At 41.0% G+C, this 12,896-nt stretch overlaps 1 protein-coding gene across 10 annotated transcripts in view; it reads right to left on the minus strand.

The window, feature by feature from the left end:
* PRKN (parkin RBR E3 ubiquitin protein ligase) overlaps positions 1 to 12,896 on the minus strand; it is a 1,296,326-nt gene that overhangs the window by 281,705 nt on the left and 1,001,725 nt on the right. The window lies entirely within an intron of this gene.

Consider the following 12,896-nt stretch of genomic DNA (forward strand, 5'->3'; position numbering starts at 1 on the left):
TGATGAATGGAGAGAGTATAACCAATTATTAGACACAATTTTCCTTCTTGAAATTACTTTTTAAGTGTTAACATAATTTTATGTTAAATAAACCTGCCTCAGCATGTAGATGTTGTCTCCAAAATAGCATTGTGTGATCTAGAAAGTGAGTAGAAAGAATATGAGGGAGGCAGATACAATTCATAATGCTAGAATATATTCAGAAGCCTTGAAAAAGACTGGTTAGCCTTAGCAATGTGTGTGTGCGTATATATGTGTGTAAGCATCTTCAAATCTGCTGCAATTTCCTCCTCATTTGCATCTTACTAAAATTACCAAATCCCTGGTTTCTCCTCTGTAGCAGACTTTACTGCAGCAGTGTCTGTAAATACTCAAAAATTAATAGAAAAACTGGCAAAAAAACCCACACAACCCCCCAAAACCTCTCTATCACAGAGAGCAATGGATATTAAGATGCTGTGAATTCCAAAACAGGGGTGCATAAATCAGATTCGGTAATTCTTCTATTTAATGGATCCAAACAAATTATCTTGATATTACCTCTCATCATAATCTGATACAGACAAATGCCATAATTGAGTGGGGAGAGGGGGGAAAGAGAGTGTGAACGCAGGCCAAACTGAGTTGGCTGGAAAATAACAACAAATCCAAATCAAACAGTCTCAACGTTTGCTGCATTTTCTATCATATTTTTGTATATGCAGCAACATTATTCCTCTGCTGTATGCACTGGAAAGAAAAGTTCTTATCTGTTATTGTAGTGACTGCATAGATGTTCTAAAAGGATGGCATAGCCTACATCTACTGCCTCAACAAACCTCTACTGCCTCGAAAAAGATGAAAATGTCTGTTTGCTACCAAACAGAAAGAAATGGCATTCTGCCTTCATCCAGATATTCCAATTTAGCCTCTGGCTTTTCTGGGCAAAATCCAGATAATAATTACTAGTAGCAATGAAGACCATCAGCCAGTAGCAATACCTACATTTGTTTCCAACAAAGCAACACATTTCTTTTGTGGCTTATTATGCCTCTGCTGCCCAACTCTACCATTCTAACAAAAACAAAAATGCCAATCCAGAAACCTTGCCAGTCTTTTCAGTAATACAATAGATTTAAATGGCCAAGATTTTATGCTATTTCCCCCCTCCACTTGATGCTCAAGAAGTGTACTTTAAAATGTTAATATTTTGCCTAGATGGAGTTTTCTTTATTGCTATCAGTAGCAGACAGTTGGGGAGAGTTACAGCAGTACATTAGTTACAATAATTTGGTTTGGGGGCACCAGCAGGAAGAAACAAAGTCCATTATCAGAACAAACAGCTATAGCCAACCCTAATAATAATAATAAAGCTTCAACCTACTTTTCAAAATGAGTCATCAAATGTACATGAAAAAGAAAATCACAAGTTTTTAAGAATAATTCAAACAACATTGCTGTTCTATTCTTTTGTCATGTTTTTATATCATGCATACTAAATATAGCAACAGCTTGGCTTGATGAATAGTCAATTTGGCAAAGTGGTTCCAAGAACCAGACATTAGGGCTTGGGCACTAGCATAACATTGTAGTGCATTGTGAACTCAGCAGCCTCCATCAGTAAGGCTGTGTTGGCAAGAGCAGTCTGCTCCTGAAATGGCATATTAAGTTACACCTGTGACACCTCACATAGATTAGAACCCAGACAGTAATACTCATACCATAACTGAATAATGCCTTCGCCCTTCTTAGCTGTATTCCTCCCCATACCAAATAGTCTGTCATCAAATGTAATTCTGTGAGACTATTAGTGATACAGACTTCGAAGTGGTTGCAGTTTTTCCTTGCAATTAGATCATGCAGACTACAAGCATTAGTGGTGGGTGTCTTGCACCCTTGGGAGAATGGGCTTTAAAAGAAAAGGCATCCGATTCAGTTAAGCAACCAGTAGTAGATAGCATGTTGGGGCGGTGACACTCACCTATTGTCTGGTCAGCCATGTCACTGCTATTTAATGAGAGGCAGAGTGGGAAGAGTGAGCTGGCGATGAGGTCCGTGCTGCAAACGCCCAAGTGGAAGCACCAAATTGGCTCTGCCTGTTTGTTTGCATTGTGCCAACTTTGCCACTGCCTCTTTACCCCCTGATAAGCAGAAGCAATATAAATAACCCGTGGTCAGGTGAGTACTGCCACTGCCGCCCCACCATCCGCCCCACCATGCAGTCCACCACAGTAAACATAAACAATTTGCTTATTTTACTTACTTGATCATCTCAACAAACATAGGTTTGATTTGTATCAGATGAAAAGTATTGTTACTGTTGTGCCATTTTGCATAATATGTGGTTAGTCCATTAAATGTGAAAAACCATTACTAGTGAGTCTAAAAATTCTGGTACAAAGGCAATACAACACACAACAAACATATTTTTAGGACACACCCTGTATTTCTAATGTAAATTGTTTTTAATCTTGCATTATTATATTGTTGTACTCCACCCTGGGACCTTATGATGAAGAATGGATAACAAATCTTATAAACAAACAAACAATATAGTGACACATCAGATAACTAGAGAACATGGCTTGAACCTTTCATTTTTTACTGAACTATGTAAGGGATTGTTTCTTTTTTATTTGTAACAGCAAAATACTGGGAATGATTCAACTCTGTATTCGCTCTTAATTTTAACCAGTACTATTGCCACCCTGGGCTCCTACTGGGAGGAAGAGCAGGATATAAATCAAATAATAAACAAACAAACAAACAAACAAATATTATGCTAATATCTGTCCTCATTTCCTGCAATTTTTTCACACCATCGGCATTGCCAAGGTAACTGGGGTGATGCCCCCTTGTCCAAATCAGTCCCACGTAGTTGAATACTTGGGACAGAATTTATATAGGGATGCCCATCTGAATACCATGTAGATGGATATCTGCATCTGGATATGAATCTGAATGTTGATACTGTCCACTTTTATTGACAAGTGCCTTTGATTGTGCAGCTGAATAACCATCCTTAATTATATACTGCCCCAACTATTCATGCCTGAATATGTGCAATTAGACTGAAGAGGGTGAAAGGCAAGCTACACATTGCTAGCAAGCAATGTAAGTGCCAATATAGTGAGACAGAGAATTTGTCCAGCTGTGTGGGCAATGGGACATATTCTCTCTACCCTCGCATTTAGGCTGAGGACAATAATTTGAACTCCATCATCACATTCTCACATCTTATTGGCTATGTAGCACTGTGACATTATCATATATGCTATATGATCCCTGATTGGCTGGAATAATTTCAAATAATCAAAAAGGCACCAAAGCAGCAGTAGATTGGGAGAGCAAAGTCTTTGAACAGTCCCCCCAAATGCACAAAACAGTGGATGTTGGGTTTTTTAAAAGTGAATCATTTTGCTTTCTGAAACAGCAACTTTCACATTGAAAATTATGTTAATTTTAACCCACCTAAAATAAATTAATTGGATATATTAAATTCTTTGCAAATAATAGTTGTGATGAAGTGTTATTGAAATCATGTATCTGTTAAAGACGGCAGGTACTATATTTAACAAGATGCTTGTAGAGATGGCTCACAAAGAGAATGGGGAAAATGAGAAAAATCAAATAGGCTCTACAGAAAAAACAAAAAAGGAAAGAAAAATGAGCAATGTATTCAGTAATGTTGCAGGTAACATTAAACTGAGGACCCTGCTTTTATCGGAGTGTTTAGCATTTGATTGACTTTCTGAGTTAGATAAACAAAGTGCATCAGTTTAGTTCTTATTTTGTGTGTGTGTGTATGATGGGGGATCATAGTATAGTAGAAGGCTGTGAAAAGGACTTTGGCAAATTGGATACGTATCATTAGATATATAATAAATGGCTTTGCATTTTAGACATTACCTGGAATTGATTCAAGACACTTTAGGTTATGGAAAGCACTCTTATTCTTTAATGACATGAAGTGTTTAGCCAATGGAACCAAGCCCATTAGTGAAGCTAGTCATCACCTGCAAATTTATGTGCCACTTAACACTACTTCTTGGCTGTGAGCGGGGTACAGTGATAGATTTGCTCTCAGAAGGGAAATAATAACTTGTTATTTTTTACTGCTCTGCATAGCGAGTTGAAACAGGTTGGCTACAAGTTGCCAATGAGGGTGCAAATACGTAACCAGGTTAGGACACATTGATCAGTACTTACCATGAGCATAAGGAGTCATGAAATTACACTGACTTATGCATAAATTCCAATTTTGCATTTGATCTTGATTGGACAAAAATGGGTCATTCACCCATATGGAATACAGTAACACAGTTTGGCAGACTGTATAAGAGCATGAAACAATGTGCAAAGGCATTGCTCCCCAATACCATGGACAGTGCTGTTCACATAGTCTCCAGTTTAATAAATATTTCTTAACACATTAGATCCAAAGCACTATAGAATGTATTGGCATAGACTTCAAAATATTTGCGTGGTGCAATACCATGAGATGAAAGAACATGCCCTGTCCCTGACCAACACTCCATGGCTGTGGTATTGCAAACAGAAACAAAGGAATAGTCACCTACTTGCCAGACAACTGTCTGTTGCTGTACAACTTGGGTTCAGGATATCTGAAAGATAGTCTTACCCCTTATATACCCAATCAATCCCTGTGCTCTGCAGGTGAGGGCCATCTGTAGATAACATCTTATCAAAAGGTCCATTCCTCACAACATAGGAAACAGACCTCTCGTGTGGTAATATCTACTCCCTGCCAATTCCCTGCCATTAAATATTAGACAGTCACCATCTCTGTTATCTTTTCGGTGTCTACTAAAGACTTTCCTCTTTCAACAAGCCTTTTAAGTAGAGACCTTATCCCAGTCTGCATCTATTTTAGAATTGCTTTTTAAGATGTTTTTAAAGATTTTTAAAAAATATATTTTTAAGAAGTTTTATTTTTAAAATGTTTCTAAGATGTATTGTTTTTTAGATGTTTAAGATGTTTTTAGTGTTTTGTCCTTTGTTTGCCACCCCGGGCTCCTTCTGGGAGGGACAACAAGATTAAATAAATAAATAATCTAAGAATTCTGACAAGTCAAAACAAACCATGACAAAATGTGCAAGATGGATTGGCTTCAGTACATGCTAATTATAGTTAACATTTGTAGCAGAACCAGCCAGGAGAAAAACATGCATATTCATTAACAATGAGAAAGGAAATTAACCTGTATGATAGAGAGTGAGGGTTATCAATTAGAAATTTCTATAATATAGCAGGTTTATTTGGGGTTGATCTTCTTATGTTAAAGAATCTATTTCATGACCCAACACAACGTCTTGTACTTCATGAAAGCTTCTTGTACAGAACATAATGAAAGAGACAATCAACTAATTAATATTAAATGAAACAAAATACAACACTAGGAAGAATGTCATGAGATAATGATATACAAATCTTACAATGCCAGTACGCAAATAAACTGTTTGAGTTCAGTTCCAGTCATCTCCAATGTTATTCCTCATTGCTAAGAAAGGGGTGGATTTGTTCTTCCCCCCTTGCAGCTGGAATGGCAGCATGTGATGGGAGACACACTAGTATTCTGGTGATAGGGACATCTGGCCTATGAAGGGTTTGTGTGGGCCTTTATAAGGCAGCACTGCTCCCTTCACTTCTTCAACAGCAGCACAGTATCCTGCCCACACAATCCTAGTATAGTGGGCCTAGCCAATCACCTGTTTGGAGTAGGAATTTTTTGGGTGGCACTTTGGATTGGCCTTGGGATATTCCTTGTTTTGCCTACTCCATTGAGTTAAGACACTTGAGGATGTGTCATGTTTTGAATGTGGCTCAAGGGCTAAAAATCCTTCCCTTATCACAACTAGAAGACAGCAACAGACAGCATGATGGACCTCTGTCCAGATGAATCACTGCAGCATACTGGGATGGAGAGGGGCACGGCAGCAGTGAGATCGGGGCTGTGCAAATGTGCAGGCAGGAGTGCCAGTTGTCTCCACTGGTGTGCTTGCATTGTGCTGACCTTGCCACCAGTGTGCTCCCTCTGCCTCTCTGTCCTAGTACGCTGCAGCCCCACCTCGCTATTCTCAGCTGGTAGCAGGAAGTGCAGGTAGGGAGAGGTTAGGACAGACTGATGAGTACCCATGACATACCTACAAGTGTGAAGGGAAGGTTACCCAACCTACCTCTCATTGCTTGTGGGTCCCAGACCCCTTGGGCCCTGGAGGTTGGAGTCCATCAAATGCTAGTGAGTGGGGGTGGTGTTGAACAGCCAGGTGTACCCTCAGCTTGTCTTTGTGGACAGCAGGTGGCAAAAAGCTTGTATTAACAATGTTAGAACATAAGAACATAAGAAGAGCCTGCTGGATCAGGCCAGTGGCCCATCTAGTCCAGCATCCTGTTCTCACAGTGGCCAACCAGGTGCCTGGGGGAAGCCCGCAAGCAGGACCCGAGTGCAAGAACACTCTCCCCTCCTGAGGCTTCCGGCAACTGGTTTTCAGAAGCATGCTGCCTCTGACTAGGGTGGCACAGCACAGCCATCATGGCTAGTAGCCATTGATAGCCCTGTCCTCCATGAATTTGTCTAATCTTCTTTTAAAGCCATCCAAGCTGGTGGCCATTACTGCATCTTGTGGGAGCAAATTCCATAGTTTAACTATGCGCTGAGTAAAGAAGTACTTCCTTTTGTCTGTCCTGAATCTTCCAACATTCAGCTTCTTTGAATGTCCACGAGTTCTAGTATTATGAGAGAGGGAGAAGAATTTTTCTCTAGCCACTTTCTCAATGCCATGCATAATTTTATACACGTCTATCATGTCTCCTCTGACCCGCCTTTTCTCTAAACTAAAAAGCCCCAAATGCTGCAACCTTTCCTTGTAAGGGAGTCGCTCCATCCCCTTGATCATTCTGGTTGCCCTCTTCTGAACCTTTTCCAACTCTATAATATCCTTTTTGAGATGAGGCGACCAGAACTGTACACAGTATTCCAAATGCGGCCGCACCACAGATTTATACAATGGCATTATGATATCGGCTGTTTTATTATCAATACCTTTCCTAATTATCGCTAGCATGGAATTTGCCTTTTTCACAGCTGCTGCACACTGGGTCGACATTTTCATCGTGCTGTCCACTACAACCCCGAGGTCTCTCTCCTGGTCGGTCACCGCTAGTTCAGACCCCATGAGCGTATATGTGAAATTAAGATTTTTTGCTCCAATATGCATAATTTTACACTTGTTTATATTGAATTGCATTTGCCATTTTTCTGTCCATTCACTCAGTTTGGAGAGGTCTTTTTGGAGCTCTTCACAATCCCTTTTTGTTTTAACAACCCTGAACAATTTAGTGTCATCAGCAAACTTGGCCACTTCACTGCTCACTCCTAATTCTAGGTCATTAATGAACAAGTTGAAAAGTACAGGTCCCAATACCGATCCTTGAGGGACTCCACTTTCTACAGCCCTCCATTGGGAGAACTGTCTGTTTATTCCTACTCTCTGCTTTCTGCTTCTTAACCAATTTCTTATCCACAAGAGGACCTCTCCTCTTATTCCATGACTGCTAAGCTTCCTCAGAAGTCTTTGGTGAGGTACCTTGTCAAACGCTTTTTGAAAGTCTAAGTACACTATGTCCACTGGATCACCTCTATCTATATGCTTGTTGACACTCTCAAAGAATTCTAATAGGTTACTGAGACAGGACTTTCCCTTGCAGAAGTCATGCTGGCTCTGCTTCAGCAAGGCTTGTTCTTCTATGTGCTTAGTTAATCTAGCTTTAATAATACTTTCTACCAGTTTTCCAGGGACAGAAGTTAAGCTAACTGGCCTGTAATTTCCGGGATCCCCTCTGGATCCCTTTTTGAAGATTGGCGTTACATTTGCCACTTTCCAGTCCTCAGGCACGGAAGAGGACCCAAGGGACAAGTTACATATTTTAGTTAGCAGATCAGCAATTTCACATTTGAGTTCTTTGAGAACTCTCGGGTGGATGCCATCCAGGCCCGGTGATTTGTCAGTTTTTATATTGTCCATTAAGCCTAGAACTTCCTCTCTCGTTACCACTATTTGTCTCAGTTCCTCAGAATCCCTTCCTGCAAATGTTAGTTCAGGTTCAGGGATCTGCCCTATATCTTCCACTGTGAAGACAGATGCAAAGAATTCATTTAGCTTCTCTGCAATCTCCTTATCGTTCTTTAGTACACCTTTGACTCCCTTATCATCCAAGGGTCCAATTGTCTCCCTAGATAGTCTCCTGCTTTGAATGTATTTATAGAATTTTTTGTTGTTGGTTTTTATGTTCTTAGCAATGTGCTCCTCAAATTCTTTTTTAGCATCCCTTATTTTCTTCTTGCATTTCTTTTGCCAGAGTTTGTGTTCTTTTTTATTTTCTTCATTTGGACAAGACTTCCATTTTTTGAAGGAAGACTTTTTGCCTCTAAGAGCTTCCTTGACTTTGCTCGTTAACCATGCTGGCATCTTCTTGGCCCTGGCGGTACCTTTTCTGATCTGCGGTATGCACTCCAGTTGAGCTTCTAATATAGTGTTTTTAAACAACTTCCAAGCATTTTCGAGTGATGTGACCCTCTGGACTTTGTTTTTCAGCTTTCTTTTTACCAATCCCCTCATTTTTGTGAAGTTTCCTCTTTTGAAGTCAAAGGTGACCGTGTTGGATTTTCTTGGCAATTGGCCAGTTACATGTATGTTTAATTTAATAGCACTGTGGTCACTGCTCCCAATCGGTTCAACAACACTTACATCTCGCACCAGGTCCTGGTCCCCACTGAGGATTAAGTCCAGGGTTGCCGTCCCTCTGGTCAGTTCCATGACCAACTGGTCTAGGGAATAGTCATTTAGAATATCTAGAAACTTTGCTTCTTTGTCATGACTGGAACACATATGCAGCCAGTCTATGTCCGGGTAGTTGAAGTCACCCATTACTACCACATTTCCTAGTTTGGATGCTTCCTCAATTTCATATCTCATCTCCAGGTCTCCCTGAGCATTTTGATCAGGGGGACGATAGATCGTTCCCAGTATTAAGTCCCTCCTGGGGCATGGTATCACCACCCACAACGATTCTGTGGAGGAGTCTGCCTCTTTTGGGGTTTCGAGCTTGCTGGATTCAATGCCTTCTTTCACGTATAGAGCGACTCCGCCACCAATACGTCCTTCCCTGTCCTTCCGATATAGTTTATATCCAGGGATAACCGTATCCCACTGGTTTTCTCCATTCCACCAGGTCTCCGTTATGCTCACTATATCAATGCTCTCCTCTAAGACCAAGCACTCCAGTTCTCCCGTCTTGGTTCGCAGGCTCCTAGCATTAGCGTACAGGCACTTGTAAGCAGTGTCTCTCTTCAAGTGTCTTTGGCACTTGTGGTTAGGCCTGTGGTAATTTTGCTCTTCTGAATTTATATCCTGTGCCCCTGCTCTCACAATGCCTATTTCTAGGCCTACCCCTTTTAAAATTTCATCATTTCTTTGGTTTTTATCCCAGGGGGGAGGTTTATTCCGAACCGGACCTTTCTCAGCTCCTGTCGGGTTTCCCCCCTCAGTCACTTTAAAAGCTGCTCTGCTGCCTTTTTAATTTTAAGTGCCAGCAGTCTGGTTCCATTCTGGTTCAAGTGGAGCCCGTCCCTTTTGTACAGGCCTGGCTTGTCCCAAAATGTTCCCCAGTGCCTAACAAATCCAAACCCTTCCACCCGACACCATCGTCTCATCCACGCATTGAGACTGCGAAGCTGGGCCTGTCTGGCTGGTCCTGCGCGTGGAACCGGTAGCATTTCAGAGAAAGCCACCTTGGAGGTCCTGGCTTTCAGCATCCTACCTAGCAACCTAAATTTTGCTTCCAGGACCTCACGGCTGCATTTCCCCATGTCGTTGGTGCCAACGTGCACCACGACCACTGACTCCTTCCCAGCACTGTCTACCAAACTATCTAAACGGCGGGCGATATCCGCAACCACATGATTTGCAATTACTCATTTGCATTGTTTTAAAGTTGTTATACACTGCCCTGATGTTTTGTGAGAGGGAAGCATATAAATACTTCTATAAACAACATGCATGCATACCCTGGACATTCTTGACATTCTTGGCCTTGTTTATTAAGGTCAGGTTTATAGTCAGATTTTTAAAAAGGATACAAGGATCACCAGGATTATAAGCATAAACATGGCAGCACAAAGTCTGGAATTATGAAATGAAGACAAATGTTTAGGTTTGCAGTGTTTTGCAAATACTTATACACAAGCATATATACCCTCAACATTTCACAGATGGAAACAGAGGTACTAAGGATCATAGCTTGCACATTGCTCCCTATTAAACAGTGCTGAAGGACTTCTCTTCTTGCTTTATGTCAGCCTTTGCTGGCTTGGTGCCTTCCAGATGTTCCAGATGACAACTCCCATCCAGAGCTTGGAAAAGTTACTTTTTTGAACTACAACTCCCATCAGCCACAGCCAGTGCTGGCTGGGGCTGATGGGAGTTGTAGTTCAAAAAAGTAACTTTTCCAAGCTCTGCTCCCATCATTCCTGGCCACTGGCCATGCTGGGTGGGGCTTATATATATAACAATCACACACCAACTCCTACTCACGACAACCTTTCAAAAGAAGAAAGAATAGCCCTGAGGAACCTTCAGATGAGAAGGGATATTGTCATCAAGCCTGCAGATAAGGGTGGTGCTGTTGTGGTACTTAACACTACAGACTATATAGCAGAAGGTCAAAGACAACTAAAGGATGAAACAACATATAAATTTCTTGACAAAGACATCACCACAGATCTCAATACTTGTATCATTACATCTATACAAAACCTTACAAGTAGGAAACTTCTTAAAGAGGAATCTGCTGATCTCATAGTTAATCCAAATCCCACCCCTGGAAGGTTTTACATGCTGCCTAAAATCCACGAAGCCAACAATCCTGGTCGCCCAATTGTCTCACGTAACAACACAGCTACTGAAAGGATTTCTCTGTACATTGACTTAAATTTACAAAACTTGGTGCAAAACCTCCCATCGTATATCAAAGACACCAGGGACTTCTTGCTTAAAATTGAGTCTTTAAACAAGCAGTATCAATTCCACAACAATACTATACTAGCTACGTTAGATGTCACATCTCTTTACACCAATATACCACATAATGATGGGATTCAGGCTTTAAATGAGTTCCTTAACACCAGAGATATGAACAATCCTCCAACAGAGGTTCTCACAACTTTAGCTACGCTAGTCCTGACTTGTAACAACTTTACATTCAATGGAGAACACTACCTGCAACTACAAGGCACAGCTATGGGGACTCGCATGGCTCCATCATATGCAAATCTCTTTATGGGTAAACTGGAACAGGAGATCCTCAAAAAGGCCATCAACAACCCACTTATATGGAAGCGATACATTGACGACATCTTTATGGTCTGGACGAATGGTAGAGTGAGTTTGGAACAATTTAAAAATTACATCAACTCTATCCATCCCTCTATTAAGTTTACATTTAATAGTACAAATGACAATCCGCACATTCCTTTTCTGGATGTCCTTCTTACCATTGAAAACAACAAAATAGCCACTGATCTCTACAGCAAACCCACTGATGCCCACACCTATTTAAACTGGAAATCCTGCCATCCTAGGCATATAAAGAAGAACATTGTGTATAGCTTAGCTCTGAGAATCAAACTTATTTGCAACACTGAAGATAAATACCAGAGAAGGATCAGTGAACTTAAAGAACACCTTCTTCGAAGAGGATATTCTCCACATATTATGAATTGCAACATCCACAGAGCCTCCATTCTGTCCAGAGAAAACCTCCTCCATCATACTGAGGTGTCAAAGAGCAGTGAGCAACAGATTCCATTTGTGGTAGATTTCCATCCAGCATCTCCTAACTATCACCGAGCAATCAAGGAGAGCTACCCATTGCTGGCAAACTCTGAACATCTTACCAGAGCCATCAGCAGGCCTCCTGTTATAGCATTTCGCCAACCTCCTAATTTGCGCAGACTGTTGGTGAGAGTTGTGCTTAAGTCACATATCACCAATCCAGGGTCTCATCCTTGTCACTCCAAATGCTGTATCACCTGTGTGTACCTCAGGGAGACAGCCACTTTTATAAGCACTAGGACAGGGAGGACATATTACATCAAACAGAACATCACCTGCAGGTCCTGTAATATAGTTTACATCATCGAGTGCAAAAGACCAGGATGTCATATTCAATACGTAGGAAAGACCACAACTGACCTACGCACACGCTTCAGGAACCACAAGTTGGCAATTTTGACAAAAAAAGTGGAGCAACCAGTTGCAAAGCATTTTAACATCGAGGGTCACAGCCTGTTGGACTTTTCCATTACAGCGATAGAGATGCCAGCAGATCCAGCAGCACTGACCAAAAGGGAGAACTTTTGGATTTATTCTCTGGACACATTGGCACCACATGGCCTGAACCTGGAGGACGGTACCATCACTACTTAGCTTCTGCAAATGAAGCCCCTCTGAGCATTCCATCCTCAAAGCTCTATAACTGCCACCTTGGTAACAGCATTTGTATGTTGGCAGCTGATGAAGGCGGAAGCTGAAACGTTTTGTTAATATAATAAAAACTTCTGTTTGGTTAATCACAATTACGTTTATATATATATATTAGGTGATTAACGGAATCCTTATAGGGATCCAGAGCAAGCTTGAGTGAAGTTCTGTTTGTTGCTTTCTAAACTGTCTTATCTTATATATATATATTTGTTTATTTCGGTACAAGACCAGCAAAGGTTTGGCTTATGGGAGTTGTAGTCCAAGAACATCTAGAAGGCACCAAGTTGCAGAAGTCTGATTTAGATATCCTTCCAAACATTTTCTAAGCTTCTTAAAAAGGAAAGTGGTTGGCT

Source organism: Rhineura floridana, chromosome 4, assembly GCF_030035675.1.
Source record: "Rhineura floridana isolate rRhiFlo1 chromosome 4, rRhiFlo1.hap2, whole genome shotgun sequence".
Taxonomy (NCBI): domain Eukaryota; kingdom Metazoa; phylum Chordata; class Lepidosauria; order Squamata; family Rhineuridae; genus Rhineura; species Rhineura floridana.